This window comes from Dipodomys spectabilis, unplaced genomic scaffold (assembly GCF_019054845.1).
Source record: "Dipodomys spectabilis isolate Male_0828 unplaced genomic scaffold, ASM1905484v1 ptg000436l, whole genome shotgun sequence".
NCBI lineage: Eukaryota > Metazoa > Chordata > Mammalia > Rodentia > Heteromyidae > Dipodomys > Dipodomys spectabilis.
Genome location: NW_024871113.1, coordinates 2948903 through 2972992, shown reverse-complemented (window position 1 = coordinate 2972992; position 24090 = coordinate 2948903). Strand labels below are relative to the sequence as shown.

General features: G+C 37.5%; 1 protein-coding gene across 2 annotated transcripts in view; it reads left to right on the top strand.

The window, feature by feature from the left end:
* Positions 1-24090, top strand: part of Mapk10 (mitogen-activated protein kinase 10) — a 317866-nt gene that overhangs the window by 5598 nt on the left and 288178 nt on the right. For both annotated transcript variants that reach the window (XM_042668407.1, XM_042668409.1), the window contains exon 2: positions 33-146. The gene's annotated coding sequence lies outside the window, so the exon portion shown is untranslated. The remainder of the gene's footprint in view (positions 1-32; positions 147-24090) is intronic.

Below are 24090 nucleotides of genomic sequence, written 5' to 3'. Positions count from 1 at the left end.
AACAGCTCACCTCTCCTTTCTTTTGATTTTAGGCTAGCATGAGAAACACCTCCAGCAGGACCACCTCAAATTTTGGTTATGGCAACTCATGCAAGAAGCTGTTGAATTAGACACATTTCTGTAGATGAGAAACCATATACGCAGTGGTGAGTTGCAAATTTAAAGTACTCATTAGCAGTAAATCTATGTATCCTTTGTATACCCAGTTTATGGTTTATGTATTACATATGGATCTAAATACTGTCCATTTAGGTGAAAACCCATAGGATGGAATGTCTACTTGATGATATACTACAGTGATTCACTACAATCATGTCTGTTGGCATAGGATGGCTGTAATTAACACTTTCAAATGGTAGAATAACAGTTGGGAAACACACTATTTTAAAGTGGCATTTCTTATTTGCAACACAATACTGCATTTTATTGATTAAACTCATTAAAGAGAAAAGTGGATTGAGAGGATGGACACCATGGTTCAAGCCTAAAAGAGATCAGGTGGTTGTGGTCCCAGGCAAGTGCCTACCCCTGACCATGGAAGGGCATTCATGAAACCATGGCTTTACTAATGGTTTGGCATAATGGTGCACACTTGTTCTCCAAGCTATGGGGAAGGACATTGGCCAGGAACAGTGGTGTATGCTTGTTATACCAGAAGCTCAGGGGAAGTACAAATAGGAAGATCCCAATCTAGAATAGCCTGGACATGAAGTTTCACTCTATCTCAAGCACAATCAGTACATAAAGGGAAATGGTTAACTGGCACAAGTGGTAGAGTGCCTGTCTAGCAAGTGTGAGGCCGAGTTCAAACCTAGTACTGTCTAACTCTTCCCCATAAAAGGAAAAAAATTGATGCTGAGATAAATTATAATGCTCAGTTTCTTTCAGAAACAGAAACACACACACACACACACACACACACACACACACACACACAGAGTTTTTTGTTTTTGTTTTTTTAATCGGTCATGGGGCTTGAACTCTGGGCCTGGCTGCTGTCCCTGAGCTCTTCAGCTCAAGATGAACACTCTACAACTTGAGTTACAGTGGCACTTGTGGTTTTCTGGAGGTTAATTGGAGATAAGAGTTTCATGGATTTTCTTGCCTGGGCTGGCTTTGAACCTTGATCCTCAGATCTCAGCCTCCTGAGTAGCTAAGATTACAGGTGTGAGTCACCGCCCCCTGCACACAGCGTCTTTTATACAGACAATAGTAAGATCGTTAGGCAAAAGGAAAGAACTCATATTGCAATTTCATAAAACTCAATTTATCGATATTTTAGCCTACAAATATTTTTGTTTAATAAGAACAATATTAAAAATAGATATAGTTCCTCTGCCTCATTGGAATAACTTAAAAGCTTATTTTATGAAAGTATCAGCACACACAGGCAGAATATCTTTTTTAATTGACTAGTTGATGTTTCCTAGTCACCAGAGTCAATAATCAATGGACTCCAGCAGAGATGAATGATTTGTAATATGTCAAATAGCATCTTTGAGAAATAGAAGATGACAGTTGTGCTTGTAAGGCTCCTAAAGAAGCTATTTTGAACATTTCTTTCATTTGCCTAGTGGCTTATGCAATTTTACTTGGGTAGGCTGACTTGTGAATAAATGCAGATTTTTAAAAAAAATTTGGTGTGGGGCTTGAACTCAGGGCCTTGATGCTGTCTCTGAGCTTTTTTATACAAGGCTAGCACTCTGCTACTTTGAGCAACAACTTCACATCCAGGTTTTTGGTCATTAATTGGAGGTAAGAGGCTTGTGGACTTTCCTGCCCAGGCTGGCTTTGAAACCATGATCTTCATATCTCAGCCACCTGAGTAGCTAAGAATACAGGTGTGGACACTGATGCCCAGCAATAAATGAAGATCTTATGGTGAAATAATCCCATGTAATTGCACATAATATATTTTCTTTTTGCTGTTGTGGCTTTTTTTTTTTTTTTTTGCATGGTGGGGGTAGTATTTGGGTTTTGGATTCAAGTTCGAATTCAAGACCTTGAGCTTTCCAGGAAGGAGCTCTACTGCTTGAGTCATGCCTCCAACCATTTTTGCAGTAGTTATTTTTTCAGATAGAGTCTCAGACAACCTTGGACTAGGATTCTCTTACTATGGCCTCCCACATAGCTGGAATCACACGTGCTATTAGTATGCATTATTGATAGAGAAAGGTCTTGCTGACTTTTGCCCAGGCTTGTTTTGAATGGAAATCTCTCAGTAGCTGCCTTCCAAGTAACTGATATACAGCATGACTTTCTCAATTCTGCATACAAATACATTGAAAACCAAACCAAATGTTTCACCAAAACACACTCAAGGAGAATTCCTATGAAGAAGGAATCATATAATTGTCAGTAATTAGTATTTTTGACATAAAGTAGGGATGATTTTATATGATTGAACCTCATACATCGAGTTATATTTTACTACCAGTGATGTAAAAAAGCATATATTGTCCTCATTAAGCAAACACTTATTGAGAATCATTATTGTCAATATTGTGCTTGGGTGTGGGGATAGATGGCAATCCCTGCTTCAAAGGAGAGTTTCAGTCTAAAAGTGTATAAATATTAATGTGTATTTAATAAGGTTTGTATATTCTAAAGAGACTGTATTGGAAAGTAAACACAGGGCACAAAAGAAGTGGAGTGGGGAAGAATCTACCACATGTGTGGGAGTTAGTCAAGGTATTTTAGTGGAGTATTAAGTACAGTAAAAAGTTAGCTAGAGAAACTTCACCATGAGGACACAGTGTGAACAATTTCCAACAGTTCACAACGTTGAGGGATCCTGATTGCCTGCAATGATGAAAACAAAACTACATCACAACATGGCAATGAATTTGCTATATTGGAACACACATGAAAGATATGGTAGAGATGCTGCTGCAGAGGGGTACAAGAGACATGCCATGAGAAATCACATTGACAAAGCTAAGAGCATGGATTTCATCCTAAAGCGAACAGCTATTGAAAGAGTTTAAGGAAGAGAAATGATGCGATCAGTTTATTTTTAAGTTGTGAGATGTACATATGGAAGGGTAGATGAAACAAATATAAGTTGCAGATAATTATAAATAACATAGCACAAACTCTTCCCATTGTGGATGTGGTCCCAGTAATTACCTGTGTACTTTTGGCATACCACTTTTCCTCAGGCCTGATGTGTCTCAACATTATATTTTTGTCTATGATTCAACTCCATATATTTATAAGCAGAACACACATATAGTTAATTATTTAACTATTTTGCTAAATTAAACACTGTGAGGTTCTTCCATAGTCATACATGTAGTTTATTTAGGTGAACTGTTGTTTAATATTCAACAGCAGGGATATACCAATTCCCATTCTATTGCTGATGACCAATAATCCTGACTGTATTTACATCACTTATATGAATGTAAAATGTTTATTATTGCTCATAGACCTTATAACACATATGCAATTGGAAGAATTGCTAAATTTGGGATATATGCACCTTTAATGGTTCACCCCAATTGGTGTACTAATTTGCACCATGGTATAGGAGAAATTCTACATCTTCCCCAATTCTTCCTTTAAAAGTTCTTAAGTTTTTCTAATCAGGTAGATACATAATTGAACTCAGAGAAGTATTAATTTGCATTTTTTTCTGATTACTAATGGAGAACATTTTACTTTTTTTCCTCTTGGCTGTTTGACCTTCTTTTTTTGTGTGAGATACCTGCTCAGATCTTTTGTTTTGTGATTTGGCTTTCAAAGTAAGAAGTGACATTTCCAAGTTCTTACTGAATAATAGGTGTGGTACTAAACACTTTTTTTTTTTTTTGGGTCTGGTCATGGGGCCTGAACTCTGGTACTGGGCGCTGTCCTTCAGCTCTTCAGCTCAAGGCTAGCACTCTACCACTTGAGCCACAGCGCCACTTCTGGCTTTTTTTCTTTTTTCTTATATGGTGCTGAGGAATCGAACCCAGGGCCTCAGGCATGGGAGGCAAGCGCTCTACCACTGAGCCACCTTCCCAGCCCGGGTACTAAACACTTTAATCTGAAACATCTCTGTGATTAACAGACGAGGAAGCTGAGGTTTTGAGACATTAAAGAACTCGCTGACAGTTACAGAGGGAACTTAGCATTAAGTCTTAGTTAAATAGTTCTGATCTCAGATTTCTTCAGTTTCTCAAAATCTTTGAGTTATATTGAAGCCATAGAGAACATTAAAGATGCTGTTGCAGGATGCTCTACTTTGCTGCCCCATCCACACATTCATTCGGTATCAGTTTCTGATGCATTCTGAGTGGGAACCCAAAAACTCATAATCATAAAGAAAGAACTGAAAATCTGAATGGAGAGCTAGTTACAAACAAACAAATAAAATCTCCTTTAGTACGCAAATTTACACATGCAAATAGTATGCAAATACAAAGCAAAAGGAATTTTCCATCTCTTACTGAAACTGAGTGAATATGATCCAAAAATTGTAGAAAAAGTAAAGAATAGGGAACAACAAATTAGTTCATGCAAGTTTTAACTTAAGGAAGAATTTGCGTATTGTTAGATATTTTTTACATACAACCCAGATATAGGGCTGGGAAGGTGGCTCAGTGGTAGAGCGCTTGCCTTGCATGCATGAGGCCCTGGGTTGGATTCCTCAGCACCACATAAGCAAAAAGAAAAAAAGCCGGAAGTGGCGCTGTGGCTCAAGCGGTAGAGCGCTAGCCTTGAGCTGAAGAGCAGAGGGACAGCACCCAGGCCCAGAGTTCAGGCCCCACGACTGGACACAAAAAAACAAAAAACAAAAAAAACAAAACCCAGATATATCTCAGTCTACAATTATACAATCACTTCTCTGTATCGACAGGTTTTATATCCACAGATTTGATGAACTGTGACTTGGAAATATTTGGAAAAAAAATTCATGATTGTGTCTGAACATTAAAAAAAAAGATGCTGGGCTGGAAGGTGGCTCAGTGGTAGAGTGTTTGCCTAGCATGAATGAGACCCTGGGTTTGATTCCTCAGCACCACATAAGCAAAAAAAGCAGAAGTGGTGCTATGGCTCAAGTGGTAGAGCACTAGCCTTGATCTGAAAAGCTGAGGAACAGCGCCCAGGCCCAACATTCAGGCCCCATGACCAACCCCCCTCCTCCCCGCCCCCAAAAAAAAGATGGTATTGGAGCAATTCAGTTGAATGATCAGGGCAGAAACCAAAGAATTTTTAGTAGGAGATATGCTCTCAGTGAGTAGGATTAGTAAGGAATCTGATGGAAGAAGATGAAAGATTTAAAATAGCTCGTTTCCATCTTGATTGTTTCTTTTTCCATCTTGACTGTTTAGTATTAATCATACATAGTGTATATTATTGTCTTGCTATGGTGGTGGCTTCTTAGAACACGTTTTATGATTCTATAATTCAATAAGAGATAATTTCATTTGTATATTCATAAATTTTAGCCTTTAAAGAGACCACACTGTTATTTAGGTCAACTCTGTTTTAGAGATGTGCCAGTTGCTAAAAGAGCCTAGTAGACTACTCAGCATCATATGCCACTAAGTGTCAGGCTAAGAATAAACATCAAGATTAAAAAAAAAGAATGCAAAAAATACTAACCACTTGAATTTGTAATTAATACACCAAAATACAATGTATTTTATTTCCTAAATATTTCTCAGGCCAGTCATCTTTCGTCCTAACCTGTTATCATTGCTATAATTATTACCATATATCTACCCTTCTCTAAAGTTCTTTATATATTCTACCACCCATTTGGTAATTTTTCTTCTCATTAAAATGTACCACAGTTTTGTCCATCCACATTGTGAGTACTCCAGACTTCTCGAATTGCTTGGGAGCTTCATAGTGCTTTAGCTTGGTTACCAAGGTTCAGGTGTTTGTTACTTTTGTGATTTATTTCATAGTGTCTGTTTTGCCTGCATCCACTCCGCTTGTCCCTCACAGAAGGTCTCCAAATTTCAATGCCTTGACTTATAAGGTTTTTTTTTTTTTTTTAAATCACATAGTGATATGAAGGTGATATGCATTCAGGAAGAACAATACTACTGATTTTGAATTCTGATCCTTTTCTATGCTAGCAACAAACCATCAGATACTCTCTTGCCAAATTAGAATTAGCAAGCCATAGCTTCCAGACAGCCACATGAGATAGGAAATACTTCATTATAAAATAGGCTCTGTGTTTGATGATTTGCCCAATTATAGGCTAATGGAAGCATTCTAAGAGCATTTAAGGTGGGATAGACTAAAGTCTGATGTTTGATAGTTAAGGTATACAAAGGGGCATCTGGGCTGATTCCATACCTTGGCTATGGTTAATAGTGTTGTAATGAACATGGTTGTGCTGGTGGCTCTACTTTAACTTGGTTTGTGATCTTTTGGGCAAATGCCTAGGAGTGAAACAGCTAGGTCATAGGATAGTTCTATGTTTAGTTTTTTGAGGTACTTCTGTACTGCTTTCCAGAGTGATTGAAGAAGCTTACATTCCCACCTTTTGGCCGCATCCTCACCAGCATTTGTTATTGTTAGTTTCCTTTATATTGGCCATTCTAACTGGGTTAAGGTGGAATCCAGTTGTTGTTTTGGTTTGTATTTCTTTTATGGCAGAGATGTTGAATATTTCTTCATGTGTCTATTGGCCGTTTTGCTGCTTCTTCTGAGAAGTCTCTCTTTAAGTTATTAGCCCATTTATTAATTGGGATGTTGTTTCTTTAAGGGTTTATTTTTTTAGAGGGTTTAATGTTTTTGAGCCTTACGTATATTTTGGGTATTAAGCCCTCGTCTGATATATTGCTCCCATTCCGTGGGAGAAAAGGACATTCTATGTTCTTAGCTGTGCAGAAACTTTTAAGTTTGATCCAACCCCATTTTAAAATCTTTCTTTGAAAAGTCCATGTCTTTGGTGGAAGTTGACTGGTATTATGGGAAAAATGACTCAAACATTTGAAATATTATTTAGAACTCTGTACATCCTGAACACTCACGATTTTTCAGAAATGATTACATTATGAGCAGTCTGATGTTATGAATGGTTTAATGTTTAAATGGATTCATAATTTGATGGAATTATGGTGAGGTGGTGAAAGGTAACAGGTGGGGCTTGATTGGAGGAAGTAAGACACAGGGGTGTGTTGTTGGGGCCTATGTCTTGTTCTGGCTAATTCCCGTTTCTCTTCTGCTTCTCCCTCCGTGTCATGATGTATTGGCACCTCTGAAACCATGAACCAAAATAAATCTTCCCTCCCTTAAGTTGTTTATGTAAGGTATTTTGTCATACTGACAGGAGAAGTAAGTAATACAGTCTTCTAGTTTATAGGCATCTGACTCTGTGTTATAACTTTAGGAACCCAAATTCATTGTGATTTTCAACTGTCATTGCTTCTAAACCTGATAAAACATGTCAAATTCCCACTTAATCCTTGCTTGAAGACTTCAGTATTTTCTATGAAAACAGACCTGATCTGAAGCAAATTGATTGGTTTGCTCACATGATGAATTAGCTTGAGTTAAAGTGTTAAGTGATGATAGATTAAAATCATAGATAATATCCACACCGGAATGAATGAATAATTATAATGCATGAAAATAGCTGGACACTGAAAGAATTAAATGCATTGAAAGATTTAATTTGTATGAGAAGTATATCTATCCTGGTCTGGAACAGAGTGTTTTGTATAGGCTTTGCAAATTATCTTTAAAATTCAATCATCCGGTCTCTGGACAAAGAAGAGAGCTTTATGATAGATTCTATCTCCAGCTCCATCATGAATTAGTCTTCACATGCTTCAATTACATATGAGAGGGTTATAAAAGATGATGTCTAAATATCTTTGTAATTTAAAAACATATATAGATTAGCTTGTAAAGATTGGATCAAAATGAGAGTCGTTGACTAGAAGTTCAGGGCTCAAGTAGTGTACGTTGGCTGGTGAAGGAATCCTATAGGGGTAACAAGTAGCTTAACAGACAGCTGCATGGGAAGACAAGGGCAGGTAGCTTAGAAGGGTCTTAAAGATGAACGAGACAATGTATAATTTATTTCCTTAATTCTGCCTCTTCTGTTATATTTACTGTAATTCTTGTCATTCACATTTACTCTAAACCATGATATAAGGTGTTTTAGAAAAAGTCACTTCAAATTACTGAGAATTTATTATCCACAAAGAAAATAATTTATGTGTAGCCACTCAAACTGACTGCATCCATTTTCTAAGTTGGTATCTTTCTTAATTTTAAAACTATGCTCCTCTAAAAGACTAGTGTGCACAAATATTTGTTATGAGATCGATCTTTAACATTTGCCTTCAGAAAACATTTCTATGTTCTGGGATTTATCAACATCCCAGGTGAAACTATTGACATCTTAGATGCTGTAGATAGGATATCAGTATAAAACATTTACATAAGGGTTAGCAGACATGTTCAAAGAGCAGATTACCATGGTAAAAAAAATCTTAGACTAATTCATAAGACAATTCTTCCATCCTTCCCTCTGCCTCCCTCCCTTTCCTTCTTTCCCACAACTACTTACTGGCTTCACACTCAGTGCAAAGTGCTGCAGAAACAAAGATAAATTCCACTTCATCTTTGCTCCTAGGCAGCTCACTGTCAAACTGGGGTGAGGAAGGAGGGGGAAAAGTTGTAAATAATGGAATCTCATGCATATGGTTGTTCCTTTAATGGAAGTTCAAGGAACAGGGAGTACCATGACGAGTGACTCAACTCCTACTGCAGGCATTCTCAAATGGGCTTTTGAGAGTCACAAGCCCATTGCTCTAACCTAGAAGATGGGGAACCTTTCTTACTGCCAAGGGCCATTTGGCATGCAAAGTTATCTGGTATTGATGTTTACGTTGCTATGAAAAAAAGCTCTTAGATTTATTGGAATTGGAGTCAATGAAATCCTGCCTGAGGTTTCTTCTAGCAGCAGAGCACATTATTTGTTTTGGGCTTGCCCCTAGACTGGATGTTCCCAATCTGGACAAACTTTGAAACATTCTCATCGCATGCTACCTTCATAGTCTTGAGAATTATGGAGAAGCATAAAGAACTTTTTGTTATGGTTCATTGATATTTACTATATTAGAAATTAAAATAGAAATTGTAAAGTGTTTGTGTAACCATATTAAAGCCATCACATTGCTAACACCAGTACTATTATATTCATGAAAACCACATTTGGTAAAATAATAATTTAGTGAAAAAAGAAGCATCACTTTACATTTTTTTCTAATCTGTTCTATCACACATCATTTTACCTTTAGAAGACCCCTGTACACGTGTGAAAGAAAGAGGGTAGGAGTGGTGAGCCATACTTCATATTACTTGGAGTTAGTTTTGACTAACCTGAGTACCTTTCAAAGCATCTCAGGATCTTCTGGAACCTGTGTATTATACTTTGAGAACCACTGCTACAAACACCCGATGATATGTAGTAAATTAATGTCTACTTTATATATTTCAAATAGGTTTATTATGTTTTACACTGGGAAAAAGGAAAAAAAACCACAGTGTTTTGCCAATTACATAAGGGATTACCAGACTTTTAGCCCATAAAGGCTCATATAGGCCTCAGTATCATCTACTACCTGTTGCTGGATACAGGGCCTGTTTGTCCTGACTGTTAATCTCAGTGCTTGAACATCTAAAAAGACTATTGACTTTCATAATCCCTTTCACCTTGCAGTAAACAAAGGTTAACCACGTGGCAGGTGTGAGAACTGCTGAGCTGTCAGGAGAAGTCACTGGAGCCAGCACTGCAGTGGTGCTAGCATTTCAAGCTGGATTGTCCCCAAAAGTCTATGTGGTAAAGGCTTGGTACAAGCAAGGTGCTATTGGAAGGTGGGGGAACCTTCACATGGTAGGCCTTGGTGGAAGGTCTTCTGGTAAATGAGTGTGTGTCCTTCCAGGCATAGTGGGACTCCGACCCCTGCCTCACTTCTTGCCCTGAAGTCAGTGGTTTTGCTCTACTACATACCCCCTCATGATATGTTACCACAGGCCCAAACGAGGCTAGCCCATCGTGCGTGAAGCCTATGAAACTCTGAACCAAAACAACGCTTTTTGATTTATGCTTATTATCTCTAGTATTGGCAAATTGACTGCACAATATTTTGGTAGTCAAGAGGTGAGATTGGAATAATAATTTCTGAAAGAGGAAGAGAAAGAGCAGGGAGGCAGAGTGAGTGTGGAGTTCAGAGTGTAGGCTGCAGTCACTTAGCATAGAAGAGAGGGCAGACAGAGACATGGCTGGGAAAATCAATGGTGGCCGGACTTGAGGCAGCCTTCAATTTGGATCTGTATCTATAGACAACAGTGAGCCTTTGTAGTTTTCTGAAGAGGTTTAAGAAAATGAATATGGCAATGTTGTCCAGTGGTTTAGGGAAATAGAATAATAAAGAGAGAGGGAGCAGTTAGAAAGAGGGAGGATGAAACTTGAAGAAAAAGCAGTAAAATTCTGCAAAGAGAGATTCAATAGTACATAGAGAAGGCCTCCTTGTTATAAATATTTCTTAGTATGAAGCTGTTAAGGAGATAGGATTTCACTCAAGGGGAGGGAAATGCTGCCTTCTTTATGATTTCATACTAGGCCCAGACACAATCTTGCTAAGCAATTATGGATAAGTCCTTGGGCTTGGGTTCTTCCATAGGTAGAATGTAGAAATGGATTGCTTGCCTCTTGATATCACAGGCATCTGTAAGGATTAATGAGCTCTTTGACAGAAAGGTGCTTTATTAATCTAAGCCATCAATAATAAAAATGAGAAAGTTTGCCAGGTGCTTTTGCTTCTGTGTGGAAGGCCACTGTGTAAATATGAAATACTGCCTGGAACTATTGTCATTGTTAATAATAGTAAAGTCATTACCACAAAATGCCCACACAGCAAATGTATTCTTAGTCAATTCCAAAAAAGGAAGAGAAAGCTAGGCAGGGCAGTTCTTGCTGTTTTGTTGATTATGAATCTTCTCTGTTGTCAGCTATTTTTCCTGGTTAGTAGAGCAGTCATTTAAAAAGTATTTGAATTTCCTTGTGACTAATCATTTCTATTATTATATTCCAGTCTGGTATTCTATCATCATTGAGATATTACTGTCCTGATATTTCCCCTAGACAATAGAGGTGGGACAACCTTTGCTATATAGGACCTGCATCTGTGTTCTCATCTCTTTTGACTAGCTTCACTAATTTCATTCACAGCTGTATACTATGGTGGCCACGTACATAAATCCTGGAGTTAGACTGCTTAGGTTTAAATTCAAGTTCTGTCACCCTTCAGTTTCCTTGACTGTAAACATGGTCCTGATAACGTTGCCAATGTTAAGGTTGTTAAGCATACGACATCAGTGATTCTCAGGCTTTTGTTTCTTGTTTTGTTTTGCTTTATTTTGGGTGGAAGGGGAGTGCCCATTTTTATTGCCAGTATCATACCATCCCTTTCTTCTTTCCTACTCAGTGTGTTTATTTTTTGTTTGTTTGTTTGTTGGTCATGGGGCTTGAACTCTGGGCCTGGGAGCTGTCCCAAAGCTCTTCTTTTTGAGCTTCAGCACAAAGCTAGCGCTCTACCACTTGAGCCACAGCACCACTTCTGGTTTTCTGAGTGGTTTATTGGAGAAAAGTCCACGACCTTTCCTGTCACCTCCCCTTGCTGGCTTTGAAACTTGATCCTCAGATTTCAGCCTCCTGAGTAGCTAGGATTACAGGTGGGAGCCACCACACTTGGCTAATCAGTCTGTTTTAAATCTTCCTTTTTAAAAGAATATTTTTATTAGCACATATTAATTGTATAAAATGAAGGGTTTCATATAATGTACTTTGAGTATATTTATTTCATCAATCTTTTATTTCCCTTCCATACTCCTTTAAAAAGTTTCTCACATTAATTAATTAATATGCTCTGGGACTGGTGTTTGAACTCAGGCCTTAAACTTGCTAGGCAAGTACTCTACCACTCTGCCACTCCTGCAGTCTTTTTTTGCTTCAAGTTATTTTTCAGGTAGGATATCGTATTTTGGCCCAGGGCTAGCTACAGACCGCAGTCCTCCTATCCTCCTACTTACTGATTCCCAAGGAGCTGAGAGGAAGGTTTTGTTGTTGTTGTTGTTGGTTACTTAAACACATCTTGCTTATTGATTGAGATGGAGCTCTCATTAACTTTTTTACTATATTTTTGCCTGAGCTGGATTCAAACCATGACTTTCTTGATTTCTGCTTCCCACATAGCTGGGATTGGAAGCTGAAGACACTGTACTAGGTCATATAATCTTCTTAATGTGTTTCATTACATTTTTTTATTTGTGTATGCAATACCTTTTCATTTTGATCCCTTGTTAATCTGTAAATAATTCGTGAAGTCATGAATGATCATCTACTTTTTCCTTACCCAGAATGATATTCTGAAGGATCCATAAAAATCTTAAAATGTATTCATCACATCTTTTTATGTTCTTATTGGGGTTTCTTTTTCCCAACAAATCAAGTACTTAATTCTGCTTGAATGTGGGCATTTAATAACTTTATCCTAGATATCAATGCATTTTGCTTTCCAGGATACACTGTTATCTTCTTTTATAATTGTCCTGAAAGGAAGCTTGTTTTCTTTTTCATCTTCCTTTCTGATCTGTTCTTAATGTTTTCTCAAGGTCTGTAAGAGTATGTTTCTTGCCATAGTTCAACTCTCTCTAGAATTATGAAAATACCTTCTCATATTATCTCAGATCCAATCAAGATCTGCTTGGAGTACACATTAAATCCTTGTATGAATTACTGAGGCTCAAGGGGACGTTGAGGGCTACAACCAACCTTGTTTTCTGATCAGCAAATCAAGGCTTATGTTCTAATTTGCACAGACTTCAAGAGTGTATTAGTTCTGTTGAGCACTTTACTAGTTGGTATCTATTATATTTGTAAGTGATACTTACAGCTCCCCTTGAGTTTTGGCTTAATATATCATTGAGAGATTCTCTTCTTAGTAATACTATTACATATTAACGTATCTTTATCTTTAGGCACTATCTTTATCTATAATAACTGTCCAGAAGTTCTTTGGATCTGGAACCAAATGAAGGCAATGGGCATGTTTTCTTTTTTTTAAATTTAATTTTCTTGTCAAGGTAATGTACAGAGGGGTTACAGTTATACACATAAGGTAATGAGTACATTTCTTGTCAAGCACTGTCACTCCTCCCTCATTTTTCTCTCTCTTTCCCTCCCCTCAGTTCCCTCCCCTCATGTAGTAGAGCTCAATCCAACCTGTTCTTGTAACCCTGTTGAATTGCCCTTTGTCCTTTGTCTCACCATTTTGTTGTTTTGCTTCCCTTCTCCAATTCAGATAAATGTATATACAACGCACAGGGTACCAAAATTAAATGCAGTGACAACAAGGGATAAATGCAAGAAAAAAGAAATAACTTCACATAGTACATTAAATTCAACGGCAACAAAGATAAGCTTCTATTTCCATAGCTTGGAGTTCATTTCTCTTAACATCATCGTATAGCATCATATGTACATAACTATTGAGCTATTGTGATCCTCTTCTAGTGCTATCCTAATTATTACAAATGAGGGGAACCATGTCATTAAGCAAGTGAGACTTAGTGCTCCGAAATCTGTAGAGGTATATGGTTTGAGATTGGACAGGTGGCTTTTTATATAACCTAAATACTTTATGGATCTAGTTTCTTCCATCCTGACTTAAAATACAGTACTGTTTTGTTTTCCATGTGCCACATGAGTGGAGGTGGGCCCACCTCAAAGACTCAGTGTGGCGCTGTTAGAGTGAGCAGGTGAGTTGCCCTTAATTTCTATTGTAATTACATTTTTGGGTAAGCTGAATGAATTGAAATTTAAATTAGCTGAAAATGATGTATTTAAGTGTGACTTTGTACTTATAAAAATAATATTCCTCCTCCTAAAAGAAATCTTGATCTTAATGGACATGCTTTCTATGAAAGGTTGATCCATATTTGTTAATAGTGAATGAGAGTTTATTCCAGTGGTGTGGCACAGATTGAGTATGTCTATTCAAATAGCTGCTGGTAGAAGTGGCAAAATGATTGAGTAGCAAGGCAAATCAGATTACATTAGCATTTAATGAGTTCCTTCTTTTATGATTCCCATGTTGAGAAATTCTGTTTAGGTTTGGAAATTGTGATCCTTTGTTTGGTATCAGGTCACAGAGGTTGAACTTTAGCATCTTTGCTTTATTTGCCTGTTGTTATGATCTTCACATACCTTGGCCACATACTAGAAAAATGTGTGATCTTAGCAAAGTTATTTAATGTATGGTTCTTTTTTTCTCTACTTAAACATTATCTTTAAGTAGTTTTACAAGGAAATTGCTATTTAATAAAGCATTTTATGAATGCCTCCTGAACAATGTCACCATAATGTCTGATTCTTAATTTTTTTATTCGTAAAATGGGAACATTAAATACATCAGCTTTATAAGGTGGTTGTGAAAATTAAGAAAGATGCAAATTTAGAGATAAAACACCAGGCACAGAGGAAAGCTGTAATGCCTGTTATTAAGTAGTATTATACACTTGTAGTACATGATGATTAAAATTCTGGTTCTAGTCCTGTCTCTGTCACTTACTGCCTGGATAATGTGGACTCTTGTGACTGCTCTGGGCCTTTGTTTCACATAAAACTGGGACAGTCATACTATCTACTAAACAGCGCTTAGTATGTCAATCACTTAGCATAATTTCCCATCAAATTATTAACCATCAGTTTTTCTAATCTATCCTATAATAGTTGTAACAACAAATACTTAGAAGTCACCTTGGGCTTCTATGTATTTTATATGTATGTATGTTATACATGTTATGCTATATCTATATACTATATACCATCTATATATTATACTATATACTATATCTCATGTATTTCTCACAATCCCTCCTAATGAGGAAGCTGTGATTGGTATCTCTGTTTTACACATGAGCAACTTAAAGCACAGAGAGGCTGAGTAACATGTCCACCATGTGGACCTATGCTATACAGCTGTAGAGAAAAAAAAATTGTATATACTATTTGGAGAATTAACTGTGACTGCCAGTGAATGGCAGGGGCTCTCACTGAATCCTGCTCACTGCCAGCACCAAACACCATTGATATGTTGAGACAGACATGTGAAAATGAAGATTGGTGGGGAGCACTGGGGAAGAAAATAAGGTGAGATGATGTCTTAAAACAAACACCTGGAGCCTCAGTGCTTTATGCACAAGTGAAGTCTCCCATGACAAAAAGAACACTCATGGCTGAGGTGGGATCAGGTGGGATCCTGTGGTCTCAGTTACCTTTTTTTTTTTTTTTTTAAATTATTGTCTTTAAGTAGTTGTACAAAGGAGTTGTCACACTTCAACCAAGCAGTTTATGAACAATACATCTTGATCAATGTCATCCCTTTCAATGTTTTCACCCATTCCTCCCAATTCACCTTTCTATCTCTTTTCTTAACTTTGTAGGGTATGCATTGAATCTTTGACTGCAAGCTACCCTCCTTCTTTTCTTTATTTGCCTACCTCTCTTCCTTTGACTTTACTCCACCCCTTTCAAGTACCTGCTTCCTGATGTTTATTTTGTTGACTTTTTGATTTAGCCTTTCTAAGGAATTTCACTAAATTCTCCCCTGAACCAATTGTATTTCTGTTAGTACATTTATATACGATTGCATACCATCCAAATCTTTAATTATATATTCGTAAATTAATACTAGCTTCCACATATGAGAGAAAACATGGAACCTTTGATTCCCTGGGCCTCACTGACTTCACTTAACATAATTTTTTCCAGGTCCTTCCATTTCTTTGCAAATGATGCAATCTCATTCTTTCTAATATATGAGTAAAATTCCATTGTGTATATTCACACCACTTTCTCTTGGTCTATTTGTCTATGGGGGTGAGGAGCATCTGGGCTGATTCTATATCTTGGCTATAATGAATAGTGCTGCAATCAACATAGTTGTTGTGGTGACTTTACTGTATCCTGGTTTGTCATCTTTTGGATAAATACCCGAGTAGGATTGTTGGGTCACAGAGTAGTTTTATGATTTTTTTTTTGAGGAACCTTCCTGCATCTGTATTGTTTTTTTTTTCCTTACAATGTCCATTCTAACTGGGTTGAGATGAAATTTCAATGTTTCCATTTTCATTTCCCTTATGGCAGAGCTGTTGAGCATTTCTTCATGTGTTTGTTAGTCATTGGTCTTAGCTTCTAACCCCTTCTCCCTTGTACCTCAGGTTCCCTGTTGCTACAGGACTCTGCCCAAGAGCTGGGCACTTGTGCACATTTGCTGTATACCCTCTGTGTCCTCATCGTAATTTTAGATTATTTCATGGCGTACCATAGTCCTGCTGTCCTACTCCATATAAAACAGATTTGGGAGCTGGGCACTGGTGGCTCACACCTGTAATCCTAGCTACTCAGGAAGCTGAGATCTGAGGTTCGAGGTTCATAGCCAGCCCAGGCAGAAAGGCTATGAGACTCTTATCTCCAATAAACCACCAGAAAACCGGAAGTGGCTCTGTGGCTCAAGTGGTAGAGTGCTTGCCTTGAGCTGAAGAATGAAGGGACAGCGCCCAGGCCCAGAGTTCAAGCCCCATGATCAATAAAACAACCAAACAAAATACCAAATTTGGCTTTGATTGGGAGAAAAAAATCAGTCAACACTTACAAGATTTAGTTTCTCTGTAAAATGGGCATGTAGAATATGCCTCATGATTTAAAAAAATACTTGAAAATAAAACATTCCTGTATAGTATCTTGTTGAAGCAGGGAAGTGAATTTTGTTATACTCTTAAAAATCTAAAACTTTGAAAAAGTTTGGTTTGTTTTGGATCATTCCCAAGCAGTTTCATTATTGAAATAACAAAAGAAAAAAAAAAGAAATAACAAAAGAAACTCAGCTGTTATCATGGCAAATGCTCTGGGGTACTTTTCAATATAGTAAAGTAAACTAATTTCATTTCATCCTCATTAGCATATGAATTCTTGGGTGAGTTCAACTAGGGTTGGGGAAAGCAAGCTGTAGAAAGAGTACAGGGATGTGAAGTATTTTAAATGGGCATATAAAGTATAACCTGCTGTTTCTTTATATGCATGAGGTAATATATATGGAATATACATGCAATTTGTGCTTTTCTGCAAATCTTAGATGTTATTTTCATAAGTTTTATAGGAAAACTGAAAAGAACAGCAGTACAGTGTCAGTTTCATTGAAAAGGGCAGGGAGAAGAGAAAAATCTTCCATTATATTCTAAGGAAAATATCTGGATTTGATCACAGGAAATTAGAAATTGAGCAAGTGGAAAGCTAATAAGAATAGGAAGATAAAAGCTGGGCATGGTGGCTCAAGTTTGTAATCTAAGCTACTTGGGAATTGAGATTATAAAGCCATGATTTGAGGTTAGTTCATTTAAAAAAGTTTCTCTCTTAACCAATATCTGGTGGTGTATGCCTACATTCCCCATGTCTGTAGGCAAACATAAATAGGAAGATCACAGTCTAGGCAAGAAAAAAAACAACTCATCAGGGGCTGGGAAGGTGGCTCAGTGGTAGAGTGCTTGCCTTCCATGCATGAGGCCCTGGGGTCGATTCCTCAGCACCACATCAACAGAAAAAGCTGGGAGTGGCATTACGAGCGCTCGCCTTGAGCTGAAGAGCTGAGGGACAGTGCCTAAGCCCAGAGTTCAGGCCCCATGACAGACAAAAAACCAAAAAACCAAAAAACAAACAAACAAAAAACCCTGATCAGTGAAAAGGGTCGGACAGAGTGGCTTAAGTGGTTGAGTGCCAGTCTAGAAAATTTGAAGCCCTCAGTTCAAAACTCAGAGCCTCTAAAAAGAATAAAAGATATTGGAAAAACATATATGATAAGGGTAAAATGACCAGGCTGATACTACTGTAATATTGGATATCTATTCAGACAAATCAGTGGAATCTTGATTGCCAGGTAGAGGAGAGTAGTTGATATTTAGCCAGCTTCCATTCCCAGCATCAGTATTTGGAACTCCCAGAAAATGGAGAACAACATTTTTTTTTTTTTTTGATTGGTGGATGGTATATCAAGAAAAGATTAATGGGGTACTTTTCCCTATGTCTTCATATAGGCATTAATACAATAACTATTTGCCAGTGTTTTCCCTCTTACATTGCAAATTTAGTCTTGATGGTCATGATGGGGTCACCTTTAGGAACAGAATTCGAACTGCTTTCTATTCTCCATTCTATTTGTTTGTTTATTATGGTGTTAGTCCTGGGCCATTAACTTGGGGCCTAGGTGCTGAGCTTTTTGCTCAAGAACCAAGCTTCTTGTCCAGCCTTAAGTTAGTTAATTTGAGATAAGATCTCATGGACTTTCCTACCCGTGATTTGAACCATGATCTTCAGATCTCAGCCTCCTCAGTATGTTATTTCTTTATGACTCACAAACCCAAATGGTTTTACACATTTGATCTGAACACTTACTCATGTAAATGTAGAGGAAACCTTAGGCAATTTGTGAAAAGATTCAGATGGGTTAGTGAAGGACTTGCCTCTCTCCTCTTGGCCTGATCATTTTATGTATCTAAAGATGGAATATGAAGGCTTGACCTCCCACCCTATTGTCTCAGGCCCATAGAGAGGACTGGCAAAAATCCCAGGTATGTGTGAACTTGTCTGATGTGCAGGCAGGGCAATCTACCTAAGCCCACCTGTAAACATCCCATTGTATGCCCAACTGAAAAGCCCTTGACTTCCCCTGCCTCCTTACCCAGCTCCTGTCCCAACTCTCGGGCACAACCTCCAAACCCACAGGGAGGTCTGTGCCCCTGGCTGTTCCTCAATAAACAATCCTCCCCTGTTGAGGATGGAGTCCTGCCTATCCCTTTTCCATTCTCCTCCATTTTCCCAACAGTTAGTACTTCTTGGATCATCACAATGATAAAATGTGTTGTATGTTGAGTGGTAGAAATGGTCAATAAAAATACAAAGTCAGTAAAATGGAATAGAATACTTGAGTGAAAGATTACAATTTTAGATAATGTGACTAGGGACAGGCTCTCTGGGCTGTCACTGAGCAAAAGCCTTATTTGTTATGGTTTCATTATCTTCTGTTGCTCTTTTCTGGGCAATTCAGTCTGTTTCTTTTAAATCTATATACTTAATAAAAATGGTAAAACTTCTTGGGTAAATTTACCTTCTATTCAAAGTTCTGGGAGTAGACCTAATTACCTGATGTCCAAACAAGTCTCCAGGCAAATTCTCAAGTGTTACGTGCTGGAGAAAGTAGAAATGTGAATGCTAAAGTAAAATGTTAATTCTGCAAAAGATTAGGTTTCAAAGAGCCAAGAACAATTCTGGTTAGTCTTATGATTTAATTTTTACCAGTAAACACATATACACTGCTGAGTTAAAAAATTAAACTTTTGAAATTATTTCTGTTCCATAAAATTAATTCTTCCCTTACTTATAAATTATCTGACATTAATTTATAGAAGCAGTTGTATGTTACAGTTGTGTTCTAAAGGCTATTCTATGGCATTTGTTTGTTCATCCATTTATTTGAGCTCATACTGATTTTAATACAAATTATACTTTTCACTCCAGATGAGATTTTTTTTAAGTTTTATTTCCATTGGCTAATTTTCAGTTCAGGGGTGTATTTTGAACATCATATGGGTAATAGAGAATATGGTCTATTGGTGGTGGTGAGGGTAAGGAAAAGAAGAGTAAGAAATAGAGAAAGATCAAAGAGGTGAGAGAACAAGATTAAAAAGCATAAGATAATGATAATGATGATGATAATAATAATAATCATAATAAGCCCATGTTTTATTCTGTTTATTTCTATCTTTAGCAGCATTATTTGGTTGTTTGTGATTACCTGACATGCTAAGGCAAGATCACTGTGAATAGAATTTAAATTTTAAAAATCTTTTTTTTTTTTTTTGATTGTGGGGCTTGAACTCAGGCTCTACATGCTGTCCCTGAGCTTTTTTGCTCAAGGCTAGTGCTCTACCACTTTGAGCCACAGCACTACTTCTGGTTCTCTGGTTAACTGGAGATAAGAGTCTCAAGGACATTCCTGCCTGGGCTGGAATTGAACCGCAATCCTCAGATCTCAGCCTCTTGAATAGCTAGGATTACAGGCATGAACCACTGGCTCACATAGTGTTTGTATACCAGACTTATCTCTAATAACCGCTCTGAAAAGAAAAAAAAAAGCCAGAAGGGGAGTTGTTGCTCAAGTGGTAGAGCACTAGCCTTGAGCAAAATAAAAGCTCAGGGACAGTGTGCAGGCCCTTAGCTCAAGCTCCAGAACCAGCACACACACACACACACACACACACACACACACACACACACACACACACACACACACACACACACACACACAGACTAGAGATGATGTTTAGGACTCCTTCCTAAGTGGAAGTATATTTGGAGGGAAAAGTTTGGGGAATAGACAGTTGAGGAATAAACCCTGACCAACCAGGAAGGAATCACCAAAGAAACAGTAGAAAAGTAATAATAGTGATGATAAGAGTAAAAGCATATAGACTTACTAAGTGCTTGCTGCTGTTTTATATGTTTACATATGCAAGATAAATTTAATCCTCTTGAGAGGTGGATACTGCTGCCACTTCTGATTTAACAGATGAAAAATATGTGAGCCCCAGAAAGGCAAGCAATATCTAGACTGTTATACAAGCAGAACATGGCAGAGTTTCTTGAAATCTGAGTTCTGCTTTCTGAGTCTGCACATTCATTTTCTACTCTCTAGTGAGAGCCATAAGAATACCTGGTCATAGTGGGAGAAGAACAAAGGAGGGGGGTAACAATGCTCAACAAGAAATGTACCCATTACCGTACTCATGTAACTGTAACTCTTCTGAATGGCATCTTTACAATTAAAAAAAAAGCATACTGGGTCCAGAAACTTTGGGAGTTTTTTTGTTTTTGTTTTTTGTTTTGGTTCAGTCATGGGGCCTGAACTCTGGGCCTGGGCGCTGTCCCTCAGCTCTTCAGCTCAAGGCTAGCACTCTACCACTTGAGCTACAGTGCCACTTCTGGCTTTTTCTGCTTATGTGGTGCTGAGGAATCGAACTCAGGGCCCATGCATGCAAGGCAAGCACTCTACAACCGACCTACCTTCCTAGCCCCTCTGAAAGGTTTTCATTAGCAGTGTCACTGCTTGCAAGGGAGAGTCAGGCTGAAAGTTTTCTGTGTGGGTAAAAAATGGAGGGGAATAAATATGGGAAACATTTTTTCCCCTAGAAGAATGTTAGGTATGTTGTAAAATACAGTTGCCCTTTAGCATCTCCATATAATGGAGGAGAAACTATGAAAGTTCAGGATGTGTAGAGTTACATGTGGTACTGTGGATGCTTGATTTATTTTTCCCCTTAATGCCAATCAACTTCTACTAAACACATTGCTTTTCAAGAAATTTCAAAATTTCTTTATCACTTAAATTAAGATTATTCATATTTACATTGTTTTTGGAGTACCATTTACTTTTTGGGAGGTAGTTTTTTTTCAGAATTAATGGGAGGGAATAACTCAGCAGATTACACAATGATTTAAATACAGCTGACAAGATCAAGATTTACTGAGCTAAGAAATACCCATGCAGGAATTATACTTTTTTGAGATTTTTATTAATCTATCACTTTTGACTGCACTTGGTCAAAGACTCTTTGTAATCAATCTCCAAATCAGAAGAGTTTCATGAAATCATAAAATAATACTTGATCGTGAATGATAGAAATTGTTGCTTTCTCAAAATCTCAGCAGCCTTCTGTTTAGTGATGGCCATTACTCATCAGTCAGCAGAATTCCATTTGGATGGAAAAATCTATGGTTAGAAAAATACTGATTTGTGACTTCTCTCTTGAGACGCTTGAGAGGGAATACATTATAAAATGTAACCAGACACAAATAGAGTGCTTTCACTCAGGACAAATAACAATCATCTTTTAGTACATTTCACTCCATTTTCTTACATCCTTCAATTTATTACTTTAAAATTGCTGATAGCAAAGATGGCCCTAAGTAAGTCTTTTTAAGAATTACTTTTCTTTGTAACTTCAAATCAGGGTTTTGACTCTGGACTTTTGTCTAGGTCAGTTGGCTCATCTTCCTTGCGGTAACCTCCAAATCATTAGGAAGCTCTTTGGAAAGATTTTGTGGAAAGTTACAGCACAAAGTGGCCTATTTCTCTATGAGAAGGTAGGACACAGAAAAAAGGTCACAGTGTCTCTTGTTGGAGCCAGACTATGTCAAACTACAAGCTGTACCTTCAGAAGGCAACTGAAATGTGCCCTCTGAATTTCTGCGTAATTTGAAGGGTGGTGTTCTTTCCCTATTCTATTATAGAGAGCAGAAATTACTGAGAATACTTCTTTTTACTGATTTTGAAAGATGTGTTCCATGAAACTTATCCTTCTCAGGTTTAAAGCTCTAGCATGACTTTGATGAGCATGAGAAACTATTTAAAAAATCTATCCAGTGGGGAGAATAATTTATAAAATGATATATTTTAATATAAAATGACATTCAGTGTAAACTATTTTGGATAGTTTATTTAAAATTCTATTAAATTTATAGAGAAAAACATTTATAAAATGCACTTAATATAATGGTCTGATTTTAAAAGCTTAACTTGTTCTTAGTTTATGTTTTGCATTTATTTAAAGAATAAAATCATATAAGCCGGGTGCTGGTGGCTCACACCTATAATCCTAGCTACTCAGGAGGCTGAGATCTGAGGATCACAGTTCAAAGCCAGCCCGGGCAGGAAAGTCCATCAGACTCTTATCTATAATAAACCACTAGAAAGCTGGAAGTGGAGCTGTGGCCCAAGTGGTTGCTTGCCTTGAGCTGAAGAGCTGAGGGACAGCACCCTGGCCCAGAGTTCAAACCCCACGACCGACAAAAAAAAAATCATATGTACTTGAAGTAGAGCTTTGGAATATTTCCTAAATATACATTTTTAAGGAAAAAGTAGAAGATTATTAGTTTGTTAACTAAAAGAAAAACCTCATTTAGTCATTATCTCAGGAAAAGAGAATAGAAACAAAATTAATGAGAGAAAGATATAGTTAATGATTAAGTGAATTTTAGTTATAAGCCTAGCAAAAAGGATAAGAAAAATAAGTGAAAGAATTGCTTAGTTACAGCTTTTTCCTTTCTAAATAGGCCTTGTAAATAATTATACTTGCTTAATCATTTGTTATGCTGTACATTTTTTCACATTAGCTATGAAAGGTATTTTATGAGGTTCATTTCTTGATTGATTTGTAGCTGTTAATAAAAGGTGCTAGAGCCTTCCCTGTTACTAGAAATACCTTGGCCATTTGCTTGAACAAATGTAGTGTCTGTATTCTTTGTTGAATATTAAACAAAGTAGTGAAGCCAATAGGAACATTTTCTTTTCTGATCAGTGGTTGATTGTGAGGGTGAAGGAGTAACTTGTGCCCTTGTATAACACCCCTTACGTCTGAAGCTCGCCATCCATGGAGAGATGGAGAGAGAGAGAGAGAGAGAGAGAGAACAAAAATGTGCTTTTCCAGGTAGGGGTCTATTCTGATGAGACCCTTGACTTTACAAGCTAATTAAAGAGCGCAAGTAGCTGGGCACTGGTGGCTCATGGCTCTAATCCTAGCTACTCAGGAGGCTGAGATCTGAAGATTGCAATTCGAAGCCAGCCTGGGCTGTCTGTGAGACTTTCATCTCCAATTAACCACCAAAAAGTCAGAGCCAGAGGTAGAGTGGTCACTCAAGTGGTAGAGTGCCAGCATTACCCAGGCTCTGAGTTCAAGCCCCAGTAGTGGCATACACACACACACATACACATACCTCAACACACCGTACATATACTCTACACTAACACTTTGACATGGTCACATATCATGTTGGAGATATTTCTTGTATTTTAAGAAAACAACCTGCCCTGTCTTGAGTGTCTTGCCTATGTGCTACTGAGAGAGAGCATGTGTTCCTTTTCAATGTAGACTTGTTTTTTTTGTATAGAAATTTCTATTCTCTTGGAAATAGTTGATTTTTCTTGCTCATACAGAAAGGCTTTGATTATCAAGACA